The sequence below is a fragment of the Macaca fascicularis genome, chromosome 5 (genome assembly GCF_037993035.2).
Source record: "Macaca fascicularis isolate 582-1 chromosome 5, T2T-MFA8v1.1".
NCBI classification, from domain to species: Eukaryota; Metazoa; Chordata; class Mammalia; order Primates; family Cercopithecidae; genus Macaca; species Macaca fascicularis.
In genome coordinates this window covers 10,644,987-10,668,176 of record NC_088379.1, presented here as the reverse complement: position 1 = coordinate 10,668,176, position 23,190 = coordinate 10,644,987, and the positions used below count along the sequence as shown (strand labels likewise).

The window sequence follows — 23,190 nt, the reverse complement described above, 5'->3', positions numbered from 1 at the left end:
GTGATAGTGGTATATTAAAATTGCAAACAGAATAGTCTCAGAGCTTTTCTGATCCAAATTCATTCTGATAGTCTCTTATAAAGGGGTTTTGATAATCTGACAAAAACTTCACGGGCGATTTTGATTATCCCCATTTCCCGAGGTCATGTGGCCCAGAGAGCCCCATCTCTGCCTGTTGAAAACCGGCGTCCAGCTTACATTTAACTTCCTTTGTGGTTCTCCATCTTGATTCTGAATACCAGTCTCTGAACCGATTTTTCATATGTAGGGACCCGGTGGACAATGGAGAAAGGAGAAGAACTACCCCTGTCACCCCACTTTTCATCTATGGCCTTTTTGGGGACCAGAGCACAGGCAGAGCTCTATGATTATCTATAATTAAGATCACTTTTCCATCCCTGAAGCAACCTCAGACTGAGCGGCTTAGGCTACAGAGGCTGTCTGAAGTCTCAGAGGTACAATTTCAACTTCTCCAGTAAAATACATTGAAGAGAGAAGTCAAATTCTGCAACTCAAACCTGCTGTCTCTCATAGTGAGATTCTGGCCACTACAAAATATGGCAAAATTCAGGAACTCAATTTTCTCTGACATCCCAGCATCAGGTCCTGACAGGACAAGCTGTTTAATTATCTGTCTGGCAAAGCGGGACAAATATTTTTGTTGAGTTAGTGATGGTCAGTGGTGGTAGATGCTTTATCTACAGAAATGTCTATCATCTAGTCTCATTTTGGGCTGTTGACCAGCTATTTTCTAGGCTGCTGTAAAAATAAAACCATCTTTATTTTTTGTGGTACTATTTTTACTATTTATTAACCAAACCAAGCATGCAAATCACTGGAGATTTAGTGATTCAGCAAATGATAATAGAACCCTAAATAACAAGAGTGATGGGGGCACAGTAAATCTCTGCTTTATCTAAGACATTCACTTTTGAAACAAGAAATGATTTAAAAATTAGAAGACTGTGGCATGATTTTTACAAGAAAAGGAATAATTAGAAGAGCTATATTTATTACTCCATGTCAAGAATTATGCTACGTATTTCACATTCATTGTATTATTTAATCTTCACAACAAAACTTAGAACTATGTAGATTTTATGGAATTGGAAAAATGAAGGAAAAAAGCCAGAGTTCATTCAGTAAAATGATTTTTACTACCTATTCTAGTTTATATATGAAAAGTAAAAAGCCTCCCTCTGCCTTTTCTGGTACAACCATGACCTGTCTCTCGGTTTAAAGAATATTTGCATTCCCAAGCAAATATTCTAGGCTTCTTTCGTGACAGAGTTGAGGAAATGATGGTGTCTAGAATAGAGACTTAGTCATAACCACAAATCACTGTCTACCCAGCCACATGCTTCTCTGGTACATTTGGATTGTGTGATTTTGGACTTATTTTTCCCCACTGACAGAAACCTACATCAAATTGACAAAAGCCAGTGGTATTGTTAAGACCATAACGCCAATGAATAAAGAACTTAGTGAAAGCATCTTGGGGCACTTGACAGCTGAATCACCCAACAGGAAATATGCAGAGCTCTGTTGGCTTTTAAAAAATTGGAACAAGGGGTTTAGAAATGGTGTCAGGATACCTACTCTATCTCTATCTTTCCTTGGTTCTTCGGTCTCTACATCATACTCTATGGTCTGGCTTACTCCATGTAGCAGAAAACTTGTCTTCCCATGCCTGGAGAAAAACTGACTCACATGCATTCTGGTCTCAGGTTTAGAAATTGGCTCACCTTATGTTGGGTGCCCATCATCTAAAGTCAGAGAAATAGCTCTGTAAGATCGGGGTACCTCCAACACAAACAACACAAATGAAGTAGAAAGATAAAATGTTCCAGAATAGGGGGACTGCTGATCCAACAACACCTTTGACATGCTGTGGGAGGGCACTATGGAGGTTCACAGCCAAGAGGTGAGGGAGAAGCTTCTGGTAAGTCGAATGCAAACATTCCGGTGCTGCATTTTCAAACTCGAAGTAGGTTATTGTCAAGACCTCCGAGCTTGCATGCATTCATTTATTCATTTCTTAGACATTTCCTGGTGCTGAAATAGAAGGAAAAACAATAATAAGATATGATTTCTATCCTCAGCATTTACTGCCTCCCTGGAGAAATAGACAACTATACTAATGATGTCAGCATTGTGAGCCCAATGTATTAACGAAGGCTCACGAAGGGTGGTGTTTTTCATGCTGTATGTTGAGACCCACTGGCAGGTCATTAAATCAATTTACTGGGCTGCAGACAGCATGTTTTAAAGGAATAAAATAGGCCAGAATATATCAGGGTGCGTTGTACTGCAGTGAAGATACAAGAGTTTGGTAAAACAATTGTGTTCTGATTGCACAGGAGGCTCTGTATATGCGGGTTTGTGTACCAGGTCATGTTGTAAAAGGCGTTTCTGACTTCAGGTCATCATCAAAAATCTTCAAATGTCATCAGTATAGTGTGAGTAGGAGCACAGAGGAGAGACATCTAGATGAGATTAGTAGGAGGTAGGAGAGGAAATGTTTTCAAAGAAGAGAGCTCTCATGCTGAAACTTGGGCAGTCATTCCAAGAGAAAGAACAGCTTGTGAAAAAGGCCCTGAAGAGTGAGAAAGGAGGGAAGATTGATAAAGACCTGTGGCTGGAGAGTAGCAGAAGGAGCCTGCAATGGGTCAGGCATAGGGCTTGAGTCCCTCAGTCTGCCCATGCAGGAGGAAGGACTGATGCTGAAGAATAGGGAAGTGGGGCACATACTTATCATGAAAGGTAGAACGTGATAAGGATAATTAGGATAAAATGCTATGCAGCTTTAGAGTAGTCCAAGAATACCTACCGTTCCTTAGAGAACCAGAGATAGCTTTATTGAGGAGGGAACATTTGTGAGTTATCTGCAAATACTTTGAGTTTGGCTCAGGAATCAACTATGTAGTGTTGGTGTGGCTGCTATGGTGAGTCAGGTAAGTAGGAGAGGCAGACATTCCAATAAAGTTTTAGAACAAAAGAAAAGGGGGAGCTATCAAATTGGTACACAGCTACCCAAACCAATTGTAGTGCTTCTTTAACGGAGTTCTAGGTACAATGTCAAATAAAGTTTAATTCACTATTTGACATTGTCCTACATGCACAGTGGAGGACCACATCCACAATCCGGCTGCCAGAACTTATATCCCCCTACTTTCTCTGTGAATTCAGCCTAGTTGCCTAGTCTCTCTGTGCTGGGGCATCCATATGGCCACAAGTGGTATCTGTAGCAGCCAATGAAGTGTGCTGTTCAGATTTTCATTTAAGAACAAACTTGCCTTTTAGTTGCAAGCAGGGCCATTTGCAACCAGGCTTCAGCTGCAGAGTGTTTGGAGTCTACTGCAGAGTTCGAGCTGACACGAAGATTTGTCAGAAGCCCCAAATCAGTGACAGAGCACAGCAAGAGCATTAGGGATTGGCCATGTTTATCCAAAGTGGAGCTCTGCAAAAATGCCACCTTTTTCCTTGGGTTGCCCAAAATCTTATCAGAGCCGTATCAAAATTGGAGGCTAACTCTACCAATCCTGCCTCCTGCAGACTCTTCTGTTTCAAGCTATCAGATCTGCTTTGTGGTCTGAAGCCTTTCCTCATGCAACTCCACTTCCTTCCCCTTTGTCTGTCACAGGCAAAATGTCCCAAGAAGCCTCTTGCCCTCCTAACAGTGTCTGAGCATCTGCTTCCCTGAATGAACACAATACCTAAATGTTGGGCAGCCCCAGGTCTCAGTCCTTGAACTGCTACTCTTTCAACTCTCGTTTCCTGGATGAGTCAGCTCAGTTTCTAGGGTTTTTAATACCATTCTTACATTGAGCATTGCCAAATTTGTGTCTCCAGCCTAAGCAGTCGGCTGAACTCCAGACACATATATCCAACCCGTATTTACCACCTCCACTGGATATTTAATAGGAAACTCAGACCTAATGAGTCCAAGTCCAATCTCTTGTTCTTTTCTCCCAAATATGTCCTTCCTTCAATCTTAAGCATTTTAGTAAATAGCAACTCCATATTCCTGGTTGCTCAGGGCAAAAATTCTGGTGTCATCCTTGATTTCTCTTGTTCTCTCATAACCCACATCCAATCCATCAGCAAATCCTGTGAGCTCCACATAAAAATACATACTGAACCTGAGCAGTTCTCATCATCTCCACCAATAAAATACTGTTTCAAGCCACCATGCCCTCTTACCTGGATTATTGTAATAGCTTCCTATTGAAACTTCTTAGTTCTTCCCTTTTCCCACTCAAGCTATCCTCTTTACAGAAGCCAGAATATCCTTTTAAAATGTATACCATATCATTTTCTGCACAAAATCTTCCAACAACATCTGTCACTCAAAATAAAGCCTTAATCCTCAAAATAGCCAACAAGGTCTTATATGATCTGGCCCCTTCTTCACAATTGCTTTTTGTTCACTCACTGATTTTAACCACACTGGTTTCATTGCTATTCCCTAACTACTCCAATATGCTCCTATGTCAGAATTTTGCACATGCTACTGTCTTTGCCTACAATATTCTTCCCTAAGATATCTGAATGGTTCTCCATCCTACCTCCTTCAGAATTCTGCTCACATGCACCCTATAAGTGAAGCCTTCTGCTGTGGTCTGAATATCTGCATCCCCCCAAAATGCCTATGCTGAAATCTAATCCCCGAAGTGATGGTATTAGGAGGTGGGAATTTTAAGAGGTGATTAGTAGGTCATGAGGGTGGAGCCCTCATGAATGAGATTAGTGCCCTTATAAAAGAGGCCCCAGAGAGCTGCTTTGTTCCTTCCACCATGTGAGGACAGTGACTATGCCACCATGTGGCAGTGAGAAGGCACTAGCTATGATCAGAAAGCGAGTCCCTCACCAGACTTCGAATCTGCTGGCACCTTCATCTTGGAATCTCCAGCCTCCAGAACAGTGAGAAATAAATGTCTGTTGTGTGTAAGCCACATGATTTATGGGTTATAATAGCCCAAACAGACTAAGACACTTTCCCTGAACTCTGTGCAATATTGCACTTCCTAGAACTCTTTTTCTCTTCTCTACTGACACTTGTTTATAACATTCTTAACATCTAATAAAATTGGCATGTTCAGTTTTTCTCATTTCTCTCCTCTTCTCTACTAGAATGTAATTTCCAGTATAATTTATACGTATTTTATTCCCTATTGTATCCCTGATGCTGAGTTCAATATCTTACACATGGTATGAAGCCAGTAAATGTCAGGTATATAAATTAATAAATTAGGATAATAAGAGTGCCAACCTGGTATATGGGTCATGACTCTCAGATAGTTGATGCAAATTACTTAACACAGTGCCTGGCACATAGTAAGTACTCAACAACTATGAGCTTGTGTTAACCTTAGTAATTATTCCTCGTCATGAATATATGTAAAGTAGACATTTAAATGGTAATGTCCATTCTCTGGACAAAACTTGACAGCAATGATTTGGGGTAGGGGCCCCAGAGTCCAGGCATCTCTCTATGAAATAATTTGTTCAAATTCTTTTACAGAAAACCTTAGGAGGAAGCAACCCATGCAGATGAAAGTAACTAAACTTAATCTACAAAATTAGAACTCTAAGTAGTTTACCATTTTTTGGCGGGGGGGACAGAGTCTCGTTTTGTCGCCCAGGCTGGAGTGCAGTGGTGCAATCTCGGCTCACTGCAAGCTCTGCCTCCCGGGTTCACGCCATTCTCCTGCCTCAGCCTCCTGAGTAGCTGGGACTACAGGCGTGTGCCACCACGCCCGGATAATTTTTTTCTTTTTTTTTTTTTTTTTAGTACAGATGGGGTTTCACCGTGGTCTCCATCTCCTGACCTTGTGATCTGCCCCCCTTGGCCTCCCAAAGTGCTGGGATTAAAGGTGTGAGTCACCACGCCCGGCCAGTTTACCATATTTTTAACAAATGCATTGTACTATACTACTGTACAGTAGATTTCTAGTGTAAATGCCAATCTCTTCCTCAATAGTGTGAGAAACTTTCGCCAGAGGTAATTGAAAGACAAGACTCTGGTTTGGTTTGCCTGGATTTCTCCTCTTTCATTGCCTAAGACTGACAACTGTGACTACTTTTTTTTTAACAGATGTTTTCAGAGTGTCTATTATGTCAATACAACGTCCTAAGCAAGGGAAATTTAACAGCTAACAAGATGATAGGCTTGGTTCCTACCTTCATAAAGCTTATAGTTTATCAGAGAAGAGGGGCAATTAAAAAGAGTCAACAAGCGCTATAATAGTGAAAGTTCAGGATGCACGTGAGAGAAACTAACTTAGCTGGAAGCTGGGAAGAAAGACGGGAGAATATTTGTCTTTGTTTCCCAGCAGAAGTGACATTGGAGAAGAGTGTGAAGTTACCCTGGTAAAATTTTTTACTAGAAGTTATTTTAATATTAGTAATACATGCTGCACCCTGGTTCGATAAGGAGCTTGAGTTATTCACAGAGTTTTTCCTTTCATCTTCACAGGTGTACTTTGGAGCAAACTTGCATGCAATTATTGATTACCACTTTGAATTGTAATTAATTAGAGCTATTAAAAACATATATACATAAATATACATATGCATATATATATATACACACACACACACAAACATATGTGTGTTTGAGCGTATTTGTAAGCCGTTATAATTTATCCATATAAAATTGTTTACTTTTATTTTAGGTTCGGGTGTACAAGTAAAGGTTTGTTATACAGGTAAACTCATGTCATGGGGGTTTGTTGTACAGATTATTTAATCACCCGGGTATTAAGCCTAGTACCCAATAGTTATTTTTTCTGCTCCTCTCCTTTCTCCCACCGTCTCCACTCAAGTAGACCCTAGTGTCTGTTGTTCCATTCTTTGTATTCATGAGTTCCTACCATTTAGCTTTGAATTATAAGTGAGAACATGTAGTATTTGGTTTTCTGTTCCTGCATGCATTTGCTGAGGATAATAGCCTCCAGCTCCATTCATGTTTCCACAAAAGATATAATCTCATTCTTTTTTAATGGCTGCATAGTATTCCATAGTGTATGTGTACCAAATTTTATTTATCCAATTTGTTACTGATGGATAAACAATAGGTTGATTCCATGTCTTTGCTATTGTGAAAAGTGCTGCAAAAACATTTGTGTGGATGTCTTTATGGTAGAATGATTTGTATTTCTCTGGGTATAGACCCAGTAATGAGATTGCTGGGTAAAATGGTAGTTCTGCTTTTAGTTCTTTGAGTAATCACCATACTGCTTTCCACAATGGTTGAACTAATTTACACTCCACCAAGAGTGTATGCATGTTTTTTTCCACAAACTTGTCAGCATCTGTTATTTTTTGACTTTTTAATAACAGCCATTCTGACTGGTGTGAGATGGTATCTCACTGTGGTTTCGATTTGAGTTTATCTTATGATCAGTGATATTGAGCTTTTTTCATATGCTTGTTGGCCACATGTGTGTCTTCTTTTGAAAAGTGTCCGTTCATGTCACTTGTTCACTTTTTAATGGGGTTGTTAGTTTTTCTCTTGTAAATTTTTTAAAGTTTCTTACAGATGCTGAATATTAGACCTTTATCAGATGCATAGTTTGCAAAAATTTTCTCCCATTCTGTAGATTGTCTGTTTGCTCTGTGGATAGTTTCTTTTGCTGTGAAGAAATACTTAAGTTTAATTACATGCCATTTGTCAATATTTGCTTTTGTTGTAATTGCTTTTGGTGTCTTTGTCATGAAATCTTTGCTGACTCCTATGTCCAGGATGGTATTACTTGCATTGTCTTCCAGGATTTTTACAGTTTTGGCTTTTATATTTAACTTTTTAGCACAACACGAGTTGATTTTTGTATGTGGTATAAGTAAGGGGTACAGTTTCAATCTTCTGCATATGGCTAGTCAGTTATCTCAGCAACATTTATCGAATAGGGAGTCTTTTCCCCCACTGCTTGTTTTTGTCAGCTTTGTCAAAGACCAGGTGGTCGTAGGTGTGCAGCCTTGTGTCTGGGTTCTATATTCTGCTCTACTGGTTTATGTGCCTGTTTGTGTACCAGTGATATTTTTTTTTTTTTAAGAAAACTCCTGGCAAAGGAGTTACTTTGGTAAACTTCAGGTGGCTTCAGGCAGATGAGAAATATGTAAAAGGGCTTGGAGCCTTGAGAAAACATGAGGCCTCCAAGTCTTAAAAGTTCTGATAGGCATTCTTGAAGGCAAAAAAAGGCTCATTAGTTGTGTTGCATGAACAGCTAATCCATAATGAGAAGAGTTTCTCAGAATCCTATTACTAATTGCAGAACATCCTCAATTTGTCTTTAATAAGTGTTCAAAGTTAACTTCGAATATCAATAAAGAAGTGTTTATTTTTTGACAGTATACTCTAAAAATGTCTGCTAATCACTTTTAAACCCCAGCTAAAATTATTTATCTGTCTTCATGGCCATACAACTCTGCCTCATTCAAGTCCATAGTTGGCCTTGAGTTTGAAAATTGACCTTGTTTCTAGGCTGCAGTATGTGCTTATTCTTCCTTCTCTTTATGGGAAAAGTTACTTGCTAGTGGAGGTGGAACTGAACATAGATTCTGAAATAGACACAATATGAGAAACTTGATACTTCCTTCCACTACCAAGCCCAAGCAAGGGATGCCGTACAAGGCATTAGGTAACCTCCTTAATCTCAGGAAATACACAGTAAAAAGGAAGTGATAAGGCCTATGTTTGAGTCAGTTCATGCTGCTATAACAGAATGCCATAGATAAAGTGCCTTAAGCAATAGACATTTATTTAGCACAGTTCAGGAGGCTGGGGTTCTGAGATCAGCATGGATGCTTTCCTCTTGGTTTACAGATGGCCGTGTTCTCACTGTCATGAGGACATGTCAAAGAGGAAGACTTCTGGTCCTTTTTAGCCACTTAAAAGGGCATTAGTCCCATACATCTGGGCTCTAGTCTCATGATCTAATTACTCCTCAAAACTCCACCTCTAAATATGATTGCATTGAAGATTTAGGCTTCAGTATATAAATTTTGGGAAAACACAAGCATTCAGTGCATGGCAGAATATAAATATCAAAATAAAATTTTAAAAATAGTAAAAATTACAAACTTCCTGAAATGATGAGGGAATTGCCCAAAGAATGTAATAGGAAATCAAGAGAGAGAACATGAGAGTCTGAAAGAGCACCTCAGAGGAAGAACAGTTTAACCTGGGTCATGAGTAAGTAATAGGATCCTGATAGATGTGTAACAGCTGGATAATCCAACATAGAGAGAGGAAAGGTGCCAGGGTGAGAACACAGAGGTGAGAAAGAAAATATAATTAAAGAGGTACAGAGAAGCCTGTGATTAGTGTTCTGGGGATCAGAAGAGACCCTTGTACCCTTCTCTATGCTGGCATAATATATATTCTCATTCATTCCTTCAAATATGGAATGATTATTAAATGTCTAGGTTTTTTTTTCAAACTTTTAGTATAAGATTTTAAATCAAACTAAGAAAAATATATTTAAAGAAGAAATGCATGAATTACAATAATAAGCTATTTTTTAAATAGTTTCAGCTATTTAAGTTTGAAGCTCAAGAAATTACATGTTTAAGTGCCTAAGTAGTCTTCAGTTGACTTTTAATTAACCTCTTTTGCCATTTCTCATCCAGGGAAATTGGAAAATATTTTATAGTCAAATAAAAACTTGCTTTATAAAATAATTAAGCAAATTTGAGCCACTACGATAATCTTTCAAAACATCTGATATTTGTAGCTGAATCCGGTTAAATTGTATTTATTCTTTATCAGTCTTAGTTATCTTGGCATTGCTCTCGTATTAATAAGATTCAGACAAAGCCTAGCCTTGCAGTGTAAAAGTGATAGAGAAAATCATTTTCCCTAGTCAAGTTGAATCTCATTTGTTGTGATTTCTTTCCTTCAGATTCTGATGTTTGCAGGTGCTTTTTGTGGAACATTATTTAAAACATGTCCTCCTGAGTGTACAACAACCACTTCATGAGGATTATTCTTCTTCTACCCTGTTTGCTTGCAGTGGAAGTTTCATTCATTCAGCTTAAACTAAATTTCAATAAAGAAAAGGAAGAGGTTCATTTTTAACACTTCCCCCCTTAAAAAATAATAACAAGACTATGTTTAATTTGCCTAAAAATAGATATAGAGGTCATGGCATTCAGTTTTCACTTTGATGATTGTAAGGAGAGGCATCTAGCCTCCTTGATGTCCCAAATCATGAGTTTCTTACACCACCCATGTTAACTTGTCACCTAAAAGGATTAACCGTTCTATTAGAGTGGGCTAGGTTGTCCTGCAGTAACAAATAAACTTTATAATCATGGTGGCTTAGCCCAACAGAAGTTGATTTCTTTCACACACAAAGTCTAATGCAGTTGGCCTAGGATCCTGGGATGACTCTCCATCCAGTGACTCAAGGATCCAGGCTTTCTTCACCTTATAATATAGCCCCTTAACCTGTCACTTCTAAGGTTGCTTCAGCACAGGGATAGAGAGAGGAAAGAAGCAAACCAGACTGTAATTGCCTCAGCCTGGAAGAAACATGTGTCATTGTGCTTACAATTCATTAGCCAGAAAGAGTCACTTGGCCTCAACCTCATTGCAAGGAAGAGCGAGAAATGAAGGGGAGTACATGGAATGTGAGGTGAGCAACAACCATCCCTGTCTCAATTACATAGTTAATTACATTTGACTCTATGCTAAGTCAAATACAGAAGTTCGTGGAAAACATGGAATTTTTATCACATCGAAATCACTGCCAAAAACCAAAGTGTACATGATTTGGAGACAGAGTATTTTTACCGCCCGGTTTGCCATATTTCAGGAATAAGTCCATTGGCAGGTCCCACAGACACTCTGAGCCTCAATATCTTCATCTGTAAAGTGGAGAGAATGCTGGTATAAGTCAGTTGAGAGGACTATAAGTAATGACTGCAAAGCATCTAATTAAGGGCCTGCTAAGTGTTAGGTATCCAGTTTTAAAACTGGCAATTATAATTATTGTATCTTAATGACAATAAAATGGAGATATCATTATTATCATGGAAAATAATTAATTAGTTTTGTTATATTTAATTTATCAAGAATAATGCAATAAATTTTCAAATAAAAGCCTCCATGAGACTTCCTAGCTGAGTTCAGAAGCAGTTTTGACCCTGCATTTAATTTACTGTTAGCAGCAAATATGGTATATTATTACCTTCAGAATTTCTCATTTCAGATGAAAAAAAAAATGAGCTGTTAAAGTAATTGTAAAAATTTTAAAGGGGCCTCAGTGAAAGCAGAGAGGTGAGTTTCCATGGCGATATCTGAACAGTGTAAGAGAACGGAAAAAGGGAAGGGGGGCATTTAATGAGCAGTTACATGATGTTAAACGGTGTGCTTGGCACTTTGCATCCAACGTCAACCTAAACACAGGAAAATGATATGACATCAGTATGATTGTCACAGGTTTATGGAAGAGCAAACATACTCAAAGGAAGAGACTCTCCTAGCGGACCACCTAGATTGTGGCCCCAGTGCTGTATGACCTGCCTTTGCCTGTAGCTGGTGCCCAGACTCTCCTGACACCAACGAATCTCCTGTAATTCATCTTCTTTCTAGCCCTTCATGCTCAAGGTCTCTCATTTCCCTGGGTTTAGGGTCTGATTTGTTCCCAGCCTTTCTCAGCACTCCTATAGGCGTAACATACAAACCCCTGTCTCCAGCATGGCCTCTCACCAGGACACAAGGTTCCTACTTCTTTGTGGTAACAGGAAAAAATGTCCTCAGATACATTGTCTTGGCTCTTTAGAGATAGTTCCTTCTTAGAGTAGAAAACCTATGACAAAAGTGGAGGTGGTAGATTTGTGAACTCACAGTGCTCCAATCATCCTAGGAAGGGTTGGTTGGGCAAGAATTCTCCATGGGTACCAAATCTCTGGGGAATTTTGAGAATGGAATACTCGTATAGTCTCAAAAGGTCCTCCACCGACTGCATAGTGGTTGAAAAGGGGAAAAGTAGTAACTACACAGTGGCATAAAGAGACGGCACTTTGACAGTGTGATCAAAATTAACATTAGCAATAAGGAACAGATGGATGTCACATGCCTCTAGATGTGTGCATGGAGAGGGAACACCATCACTTATGAGTATCCCCATTGGGATGCATAACCTGAATCTGATCATAAAAAAGCTTCAGACAAACCCACATTAAAGAATATGCTACCAGGGTCCTGTGTTTATTAAAAATGTCGGTGTCATGAAAGTGAGAAATACTGAAGAAACTTCTGAATTAAAGGGAATTCAACAGACACAGTTGCTAAATGGACCAGATCCCGTTTTGAAGGGAAGAGGACTTGCGCATTATTAGGACGATGACAAATATGGCATATAAAAATGTAGATTAGATGAAAATATTATAACAATGTTAAATTTCCTAAATGAAATACCATTGTGGTTAAATTATTTAAAAGAATATTCTTAGAGAATACACATGGAAATATAAAAAATAAAAGAACAAGATGTAGCTAATCTACTTTCAAATGGTATAGAAAACAATAATTTTAGAATGCATATTTCACACGCATACGTGTATGTGTATGTATGTATGTGTGCATTACTATATTTAACAATATTTGAAAGAGAGAAAAGGAAAAAAAATAGAGGATGATGAAGCAAATGTGGCAAAATGTTAAAACGTGGCGAATCTGAAAAAAAGCATATGCAGAAGTTCTCTAGAGGCTGTTTTTTTCCAGCAATTCAATGAGCTTTAGGAGTTTAAACAAATTGAAGTTTCTATTAATAGCTAGCAATTACTGTGTGGCCATGCTTTGCTATGGATTGTCCTAGGCAGATCACTGGCATTCTTTCTAAGCTTTTTCGTAGCTGTAGGTGTGGAAATTGCGTTTTCATTTTATTTTTAGATATGAGGAAACTGAAACAGGATATGCACCCCACAGGAAGTGTCAGGGTCATGGATTTGAATTCAGACCTGGCTCACGTCTTTGCACAACAGAATGAGACGGTGCATGTGACGCCAGGCAGGAAGAGGTAAGGTTCCAGCCTTTAGGGGCTCATACCCCATAGGGAGAGTAGAGAGGGAAGACAGACAAGTAGTTGGGTACACAGTGTGGTGTGGTAAGCACAGTTAAATTTTTTTTTTTTTTTTGAGATGGAGTCTCACTCTGTCACCCAGGCCGGAGTGCAGTGGCACGATCTCAGCTCACTGCAACCTCCACCTCCCGAGTTCAAGCAGTTCTTCTGCTTCAGCCTCCCACATAGCTGGGACTATAGGTGTGCACCACCACACCCGGCTAATTTTTGTATTTTTAGTAGAGATGGGGTTTCACCATGTTGGCCAGGCTGGTCTCGAATTCCTGACCTCAAGTGATCCCCCTGCCTTGGGCTTCACAGTTAAATTCTTCTAACCTGAATTTCTAGAACACCTACTGGGGGCTGTTGTCATGCCAGTCTCTTCTGCCACTAGAGACACATGTCCTGTCCTCCTAGAACTTACACTGAAGTGGATGTGACTGATGTTACAGTGCATAACTGCTGTGGTAGCACATAATAGGGAAATCTATCCAGACTATGAGGCTAAGGTTGGCTTCTTAGAGGGGATGTGAGTGTTGCCTTACTTAAGTTCAGAGGTGGAACAGCCTGTGAAATTCCATTCATCCCTGAGTTCTAAAGACTTGGCATATAGGAAATTCACAAGCTGTTGACTCTGGAAAAGTGAGATACATGTTTTCTCTACTCTGCAGAGTCTATACTATTCTTGAATGAATCAATGAGTGAATGAGTTCCCTTCTGTGATTCGTAAGGAACCCAGGGCAATGAGGTCTTCCAGGATGTCAGCCTCTCTGTCATCCTTCCAGGTCACAAGAAAGAGCCAGCAGGTTTCAGCAAGCCGTTCCCTGGCTGATCTGGTGGTGAGAAGAATTTGGGGGTGGCGGCATGGTGACTAACCACAGCCAGGGCGATTCCTGCACTCCCTGGCTTCCGTGTTTAGCTTTCAGATTAGAGGAAATGCTTCATCAGGAAAAGCTGCTTTGTTCTCTCTCGTTCTCTTTTATTTTTTTCCGAGTTATTCATCACTTTTTCAGTCCCTTATTCTTGGAGGAGAAAACAAAGCCATCTTGTTGAAGCTCTACCTTAGGTATTATTCTTGCCAATGCCTTGCAAAGCTAGCAGCCCAAATGCTTTGCAGGTCAGATACAAGGGCCCATTACCATCAAAGATTAAAATCAGCATAGCTGCAAAACATGAGGCTCTTGGTTTTATTCAGTGCTTTTCTTACATGGTCTCATTGCATTCACAGAGTAGTGTTACAGGAGGTTAGAGACCCTTGGAGATAAAACACAGGGATTTCAACTTTTTGGTGATGCCCCACGAACCTGGGAAGGAGCCTCCGGGCCTGCCCTCTGGGAACAGGGGCTTCCTCCGGGGATGGGAAGCCCATCTGGCTCATCTCTCTGCCCTTGGCTTAGCTGACCATGCAACTGCAGCTGCTTGCTTGGGTTTGTTTCCTGCATGACAGTTTCAGTTACCTTTCACTCGAGAAATAGATCTCCCCGCTAAAAGAAAAAAAAAAAGAAAAAGAAAATGTTTGAAGACTATGGATCAGTTTCAATACCTTCATATTGTTGATTAAAAAACACAGGCCCATGTTGCACTGGCCGTCCCTTTGCATCTCACTCTGCGCCTCAGTGAGCTTTCTCAGCTGTGCTACGCCAATGGGCATTTGCAGACCTCTTTTCCATCTTTCAAATTGTTGGCATCTCTCAACTATTCACATTTGTGGATTAATTTGTTAAATAATACATATATATACACACATACACATATACATATACACACACACAGAAATAGACAGAGAGAAAAGGGTTTTGCCTCATTGAGGGACTCCTCTCATTGCCTGAAATATTCACCAGAGACTTGGAGCTCCAAGGACTTGAGGAAGGCACCACAGTGAGTGGTGGAGTCGAAAACTGGAGGATTTGGTTGAATATTTCTATCACTAGCGCCTGGACTCTTTCCCTTCCCCTGCCAACCAAACATCCAAGCATCTGTCCTTTCTACTATGTCAGGAAAAGGGATTTTATTTTGTGGAGACTTGAAACAGGAATTCTCTACCCTACTTAGAAAGAATAAGATTAAGTAAAGCTTCAATATCCCAAGGGAAATAAAGAAGTTATTGAAAATAAAAAATTAGAACCAAATACCATTGAAAGCCTAATTAGAGAAGAGCATTAACACTTCTCTCCTTAAGGAAACATTGTTAACTGTTTTTTCAATTTGTATACCTTTTTTCCCCAACAAAAAGTGTGCAATTGTTGTTAATAATAAAAGACATGATAATTAAAAAACAAAAAAGCAAAAAACAAACAAGCAAACAAAAAAAGCACAGGCTCAGAAAGGGACAATCACTTGCCTAAAATCTCAAATCCACTTAGTCCTTAGAGGCAAAGAAGGAACTAAGTGTTAGTCTTGGGTATCACATCAGTTTCTTCTCCAGGGTATGCAATTGCGGTATCTGGCTCAGGTGACCACAGTGAATGTAAAAACCCAATGATTGACCCAAGAGGAAAGAAAAACAATTTTAAAAAGTCCTGACAGCTGCATTTCTGGAATGTCCCCACCCCTTCCTCACACACCTGTGGCTGCCTGAGCTTCTGACACTGAGTGGTTATGGGAGGCCTGGTGTTTCCTTATGGCACTGCCACTGGTGCTGATGAACCAGTTGAGGCAGTCACTTTTACCTCCCTGAGCCTCACTTTCCTCCACCGGAAACTGATTTAGGGGACAATAGTTCAGCACTGTCTCTTCTGGCTTCTATGTTCTTCTGGTTAAGAAAAAACTAACAACGTTTCCCCTTGTCCGGACTTCGCAAAAGATTGAACATGAGGCTTCACTGATATCCTTGATGGAAACATTTTCTTTCCAATGTAAAATGATAAAGCCTGGTCATGTGCAAGTTGCTCCCAGCTGCTGTGCCAGGGAGAGAAGGGAGGCATGCAATCAGCTTCCAGATAACGGAGACAAGCTGCAGCGCTCAGGGCCCAACTGAGAAACATATAAAGAGTGATTATATAATGAGTGTGTGTGTATATATATGTATTTACATATATATATATATATATATACACATAGAGAGAGAGAGAGAGAGAGAGAGAGAGATTGTTCTATCTACAGAAAAGAAAGATTTTTCTGTAGAAGATAGTTATCCCCTGAGAACCAGGAAAGCTGTTGATACAATTCACAGAAGTCAAAAAAGTCTCCAAACTACATGAAGTTCCCTTAAAAAGGTAGGCTTGGGTTTCCCTGGTCTATGTATTTTGATTTGCATTTCTCTGATGGTGAGTGATGATAAGCATTTTTTCATGTGTCTGTCGGCTGTATGAATGTCTTCTTTTGAGAAGTGTCTGTTCATATGCTTTTCCCACTGTTTGACGGGGTTGTTAGCTTTTTTTTCTTGTAAATTTGACTGAGTTCTTTGTAGGTTCTGGATATTAGCCCTTTGTCAGATAAGTAGATTGCAAAAATTTTCTCCCATTCTGTAGGTTGCCTGTTCACTCTGATGGTACTTTCTTTTGCTGTGCAGAAGCTCTCTAGTTTAATTAGATCCCATTTGTCTATTTTGGCTTTTGCTGCCATTGATTTTGGTGTTTTAGACATGAAGTCCTTGCCCATGCCTATGTCCTGAATGGTATTACCTAGGTTTCCTTCTAGGGTTTTTATGGTTTTAGGTCTAACATTTAAGTGTCTAATCCATCTTGAATTAATTTTTGTATAAGGAGTAAGGAAAGGATCCAGTTTCAGCTTTCTACTTATGACTAGCCAATTTTCCCAGCACGATTTATTAAATAGGGAATCCTTTCCCCATTTCTTGTTTTTGTCAGGTTTGTCAAAGATCAGATGACTGTAGATGTGTGGTATTATTTCTGAGGGCTCTGTTCTGTTCCATTGGTCTATATCTCTGTTTTGGTACCAGTACCATGCTGTTTTAGTTACTGTGGCCTTGTAGTGTAGTTTGAAGTCAGGTAGCATGCTGCCTCCAGCTTTGTTCTTTTGGCTTAGGATTGTCTTGGCAATGCGGGGTCTTTTTTGGTTCCCTATGAACTTTAAAGCAATGTACTTTAAAAGTCACTTTTTTCTCTCATAGAGAAAAAGGATGTTGTCTTACGGCTTCTCCACCTGTGCCTTTTTTTTTTTTTTTTGAGATGGAGTCTTGTTCTGTCACCCAGGCTGGATCCCAGCTCACTGAAACCTCTGCCTCCTGGGTTTAAGCAATTCCCCTGCCTTAGCCTCCCAAATAGCTGGGATTACAGGCACACACTACCATGCGTAGCTAATTTTTGTATTTTTTTAGTAGAGACAGGATTTCACCATGTTGGCCAGGCTGGCCTCGAACTCTTGACCTCAAGTGATCCGCCAACCTCGGCCTCCCAAAGTGTAGGGATTAATGGTGTAAGCCACCGCGCCCAGCTGGAATGGTTTTCATACTGTCTGCCTCTTCCTTCCTTCTTCCCTTTCACCCAGTAGTCTCTCTCTCCCAAAACAATACAACTTTTTCCTGCTTAATCCCTACTGAGAACACCAAGTACATTTATGTAAAAAATAATGACAATAGTAAAATTCCCGAAAACCATAAAAGCAGTTAAAAACAAAAGTTTGAAGTGTTCTGGCGGAGCAAGATGGCCGAATAGGAACAGCTCCAGTCTCCAACTCCCAGCGCGAGCGACACAGAAGACCGGTGATTTCTGCATTTTCAACTGAGGTACTGGGTTCATCTCACTGGGGAGTGCCGGACGATCGGTGCTGGTCAGCTGCTGCAGCCCGACCAGCGAGAGCTGAAGCAGGGCGAGGCATTGCCTCACCTGGGAAGCGCAAGGGGGAAGGGAATCCCTTTTCCTAGCCAGGGGAACTGAGACACACAACACCTGGAAAATCGGGTAACTCCCACCCCAATACTGCGCTTTAAGCCAACAGGCACACCAGGAGATCATATCCCACACCTGGCCGGGAGGGTCCCACACCCACAGAGCCTCCCTCATTGCTAGCACAGCAGTCTGTGATCTACCGGCAAGGCAGCAGCGAGGCTGGGGGAGGGGCGCCCGCCATTGCTGAGGCTTAAGTAGGCAAACAAAGCTGCTGAGAAGCTCGAAGTGGGTGGAGCTCACAGCAGCTCAAGGAAACCTGCCTGTCTCTGTAGACTCCACCTCTGGGGACAGGGCAATAACAAACATAGCCGAAACCTCTGCAGACGCAAAGGACTCTGTCTGACAGCTTTGAAGAGAGCAGTGGATCTCCCAACACGGAGGTTGAGATCTGAGAAGGGACAGACTTCCTGCTCAAGTGGGTCCCTGACCCCTGAGTAGCCTAACTGGGAGACATCCCCCACTAGGGGCAGTCTGACACCCCACACCTCACAGGGTGTAGTACACCCCTGAGAGGAAGCTTCCAAAGCAAGAATCAGACAGGTACACTCGCTGTTCAGAAATATTCTATCTTCTGCAGCCTCTGCTGCTGATACCCAGGCAAACAGGGTCTGGAGTGGACCTCAAGTAATCTCCAACAGACCTACAGCTGAGGGTCCTGACTGTTAGAAGGAAAACTATCAAACAGGAAGGATACCTACACCAAAACCCCATCAGTACATCACCATCATCAAAGACCAGAGGCAGATAAAACCACAAAGATGGGGAAAAAGCAGGGCAGAAAAGCTGGAAATTCCAAAAATAAGAGTGCATCTCCCCCGGCAAAGGAGCGCAGCTCATCGCCAGCAACAGATCAAAGCTGGACGGAGAATGACTTTGACGAGATGAGAGAAGAAGGCTTCAGTCCATCAAATTTCTCAGAGCTAAAGGAGGAATTACGTACCCAGCGCAAAGAAACTAAAAATCTTGAAAAAAAAGTGGAAGAATTGATGGCTAGAGTAATTAATGCAGAGAAGGTCATAAACGAAATGAAAGAGATGAAAACCATGACACGAGAAATACGTGACAAATGCACAAGCTTCAGTAACCGACTCGATCAACTGGAAGAAAGAGTATCTGCGATTGAGGATCAAATGAATGAAATGAAGCGAGAAGAGAAACCAAAAGAAAAAAGAAGAAAAAGAAATGAACAAAGCCTGCAAGAAGTATGGGATTATGTAAAAAGACCAAATCTACGTCTGATTGGGGTGCCTGAAAGTGAGGGGGAAAATGGAACCAAGTTGGAAAACACTCTTCAGGATATCATCCAGGAGAACTTCCCCAACCTAGTAGGGCAGGCCAACATTCAAATCCAGGAAATACAGAGAACGCCACAAAGATACTCCTCGAGAAGAGCAACTCCAAGACACATAATTGCCAGATTCACCAAAGTTGAAATGAAGGAAAAAATCTTAAGGGCAGCCAGAGAGAAAGGTCGGGTTACCCACAAAGGGAAGCCCATAAGACTAACAGCAGATCTCTCAGCAGAAACTCTCCAAGCCAGAAGAGAGTGGGGGCCAATATTCAACATTCTTAAAGAAAAGAATTTTAAACCCAGAATTTCATATCCAGCCAAACTAAGTTTCATAAGTGAAGGAGAAATAAAATCCTTTACAGATAAGCAAATGCTTAGAGATTTTGTCACCACTAGGCCTGCCTTACAAGAGACCCTGAAGGAAGCACTAAACATGGAAAGGAACAACTGGTACCAGCCATTGCAAAAACATGCCAAAATGTAAAGACCATCGAGGCTAGGAAGAAACTGCATCAACTAACGAGCAAAATAACCAGTTAATATCATAATGGCAGGATCAAGTTCACACATAACAATCTTAACCTTAAATGTAAATGGACTAAATGCTCCAATTAAAAGACACAGACTGGCAAACTGGATAAAGAGTCAAGACCCATCAGTCTGCTGTATTCAGGAGACCCATCTCACACGCAGAGACATACATAGGCTCAAAATAAAGGGATGGAGGAAGATTTACCAAGCAAATGGAGAACAAAAAAAAGCGGGGGTTGCAATACTAGTCTCTGATAAAACAGACTTTAAACCATCAAAGATCAAAAGAGACAAAGAAGGCCATTACATAATGGTAAAGGGATCAATTCAACAGGAAGAGCTAACTATCCTAAATATATATGCACCCAATACAGGAGCACCCAGATTCATCAAGCAAGTCCTTAGAGACTTACAAAGAGACTTAGACTCCCATACAATAATAATGGGAGACTTCAACACTCCACTGTCAACATTAGACAGATCAACGAGACAGAAAGTTAACAAGGATATCCAGGAATTGAACTCATCTCTGCAGCAAGCAGACCTAATAGACATCTATAGAACTCTCCACCCCAAATCAACAGAATATACATTCTTCTCAGCACCACATCGTACTTACTCCAAAATCGACCACGTAATTGGAAGTAAAGCACTCCTCAGCAAATGTACAAGAACAGAAATTATAACAAACTGTCTCTCAGACCACAGTGCAATCAAACTAGAACTCAGGACTAAGAAACTCAATCAAAACCGCTCAACTATATGGAAACTGAACAACCTGCTCCTGAATGACTACTGGGTACATAACGAAATGAAGGCAGAAATAAAGATGTTCTTTGAAACCAATGAGAACAAAGATACAACATACCAGAATCTCTGGGACACATTTAAAGCAGTGTGTAGAGGGAAATTTATAGCACTAAATGCCCACAAGAGAAAGCAGGAAAGATCTAAAATTGACACTCTAACATCACAATTAAAAGAACTAGAGAAGCAAGAGCAAACACATTCAAAAGCTAGCAGAAGGCTAGAAATAACTAAGATCAGAGCAGAACTGAAGGAGATAGAGACACAAAAAACTCTCCAAAAAATCAATGAATCCAGGAGTTGGTTTTTTGAAAAGATCAACAAAATTGACAGACCACTAGCAAGACTAATAAAGAAGAAAAGAGAGAGGAATCAAATCGACGCAATTAAAAATGATAAAGGGGATATCACCACCGACCCCACAGAAATACAAACTACCATCAGAGAATACTATAAACACCTCTACGCAAATAAACTGGAAAATCTAGAAGAAATGGATAATTTCCTGGACACTTACACTCTTCCAAGACTAAACCAGGAAGAAGTTGAATCCCTGAATAGACCAATAGCAGGCTCTGAAATTGAGGCAATAATTAATAGCCTACCAACCAAAAAAAGTCCAGGACCAGATGGATTCACAGCTGAATTCTACCAGAGGTACAAGGAGGAGTTGGTACCATTCCTTCTGAAACTATTCCAATCAATAGAAAAAGAGGGAATCCTCCCTAACTCATTTTATGAGGCCAACATCATCCTGATACCAAAGCCTGGCAGAGACACAACTAAAAAGGAGAATTTTAGACCAATATCCCTGATGAACATCGATGCAAAAATCCTCAATAAAATACTGGCAAACCGGATTCAGCAACACATCAAAAAGCTTATCCACCATGATCAAGTGGGCTTCATCCCTGGGATGCAAGGCTGGTTCAACATTCGCAAATCAATAAACATAATCCAGCATATAAACAGAACCAAAGACAAGAACCACATGATTATCTCAATTGATGCAGAAAAGGCTTTTGACAAAATTCAACAGCCCTTCATGCTAAAAACGCTCAATAAATTCGGTATTGATGGAACGTACCTCAAAATAATAACAGCTATTTATGACAAACCCACAGCCAATATCATACTGAATGGGCAAAAACTGGAAAAATTCCCTTTGAAAACTGGCACAAGACAGGGATGCCCTCTCTCACCACTCCTATTCAACATAGTATTGGAAGTTCTGGCTAGGGCAATTAGGCAAGAGAAAGAAATCAAGGGTATTCAGTTAGGAAAAGAAGAAGTCAAACTGTCCCTGTTTGCAGATGACATGATTGTATATTTAGAAAACCCCATCGTCTCAGCCCAAAATCTCCTTAAGCTGATAAGCAACTTCAGCAAAGTCTCAGGATACAAAATTAATGTGCAAAAATCACAAGCATTCTTATACACCAGTAACAGACAAACAGAGAGCCAAATCAGGAATGAACTTCCATTCACAATTGCTTCAAAGAGAATCAAATACCTAGGAATCCAACTTACAAGGGATGTAAAGGACCTCTTCAAGGAGAACTACAAACCACTGCTCAGTGAAATCAAAGAGGACACAAACAAATGGAAGAACATACCATGCTCATGGATAGGAAGAATCAATATCGTGAAAATGGCCATATTGCCCAAGGTAATTTATAGATTCAATGCCATCCCCATCAAGCTACCAATGAGTTTCTTCACAGAATTGGAAAAAACTGCTTTAAAGTTCATATGGAACCAAAAAAGAGCCCGCATCTCCAAGACAATCCTAAGTCAAAAGAACAAAGCTGGAGGCATCACGCTACCTGACTTCAAACTATACTACAAGGCTACAGTAACCAAAACAGCATGGTACTGGTACCAAAACAGAGATATAGACCAATGGAACAGAACAGAGCCCTCAGAAATAATACCACACATCTACAGCCATCTGATCTTTGACAAACCTGAGAGAAACAAGAAATGGGGAAAGGATTCCCTATTTAATAAATGGTGCTGGGAAAATTGGCTAGCCATAAGTAGAAAGCTGAAACTGGATCCTTTCCTTACTCCTTATACAAAAATTAATTCAAGATGGATTAGAGACTTAAATGTTAGACCTAATACCATAAAAATCCTAGAGGAAAACCTAGGTAGTACCATTCAGGACATAGGCATGGGCAAAGACTTCATGTCTAAAACACCAAAAGCAACGGCAGCAAAAGCCAAAATTGACAAATGGGATCTCATTAAATTAAAGAGCTTCTGCACAGCAAAAGAAACTACCACCAGAGTGAACAGGCAACCTACAGAATGGGAGAAAATTTTTGCAATCTACTCATCTGACAAAGGGCTAATATCCAGAACCTACAAGGAACTCAAACAAATTTACAAGAAAAAAACAAACAACCCCATCAAAAAGTGGGCAAAGGATATGAACAGACATTTCTCAAAAGAAGACATTCATACAGCCAACAGACACATGAAAAAATGCTCATCATCACTGGCCATCAGAGAAATGCAAATCAAAACCACAATGAGATACCATCTCACACCAGTTAGAATGGCGATCATTAAAAAGTCAGGAGACAACAGGTGCTGGAGAGGATGTGGAGAAATAGGAACACTTTTACACTGTTGG

General features: G+C 40.3%; 1 long non-coding RNA gene across 1 annotated transcript in view; it reads right to left on the bottom strand.

Moving 5' to 3' along the window:
• Positions 1 to 778: 778 nt before the first annotated feature.
• LOC102142744 (uncharacterized) overlaps positions 779 to 23,190 on the bottom strand; it is a 45,150-nt gene continuing 22,738 nt past the window's right edge. Inside the window, exon 5 of the long non-coding RNA XR_012434667.1 lies at positions 779 to 2,055. This is a non-coding gene — a long non-coding RNA (uncharacterized lncRNA). The remainder of the gene's footprint in view (positions 2,056 to 23,190) is intronic.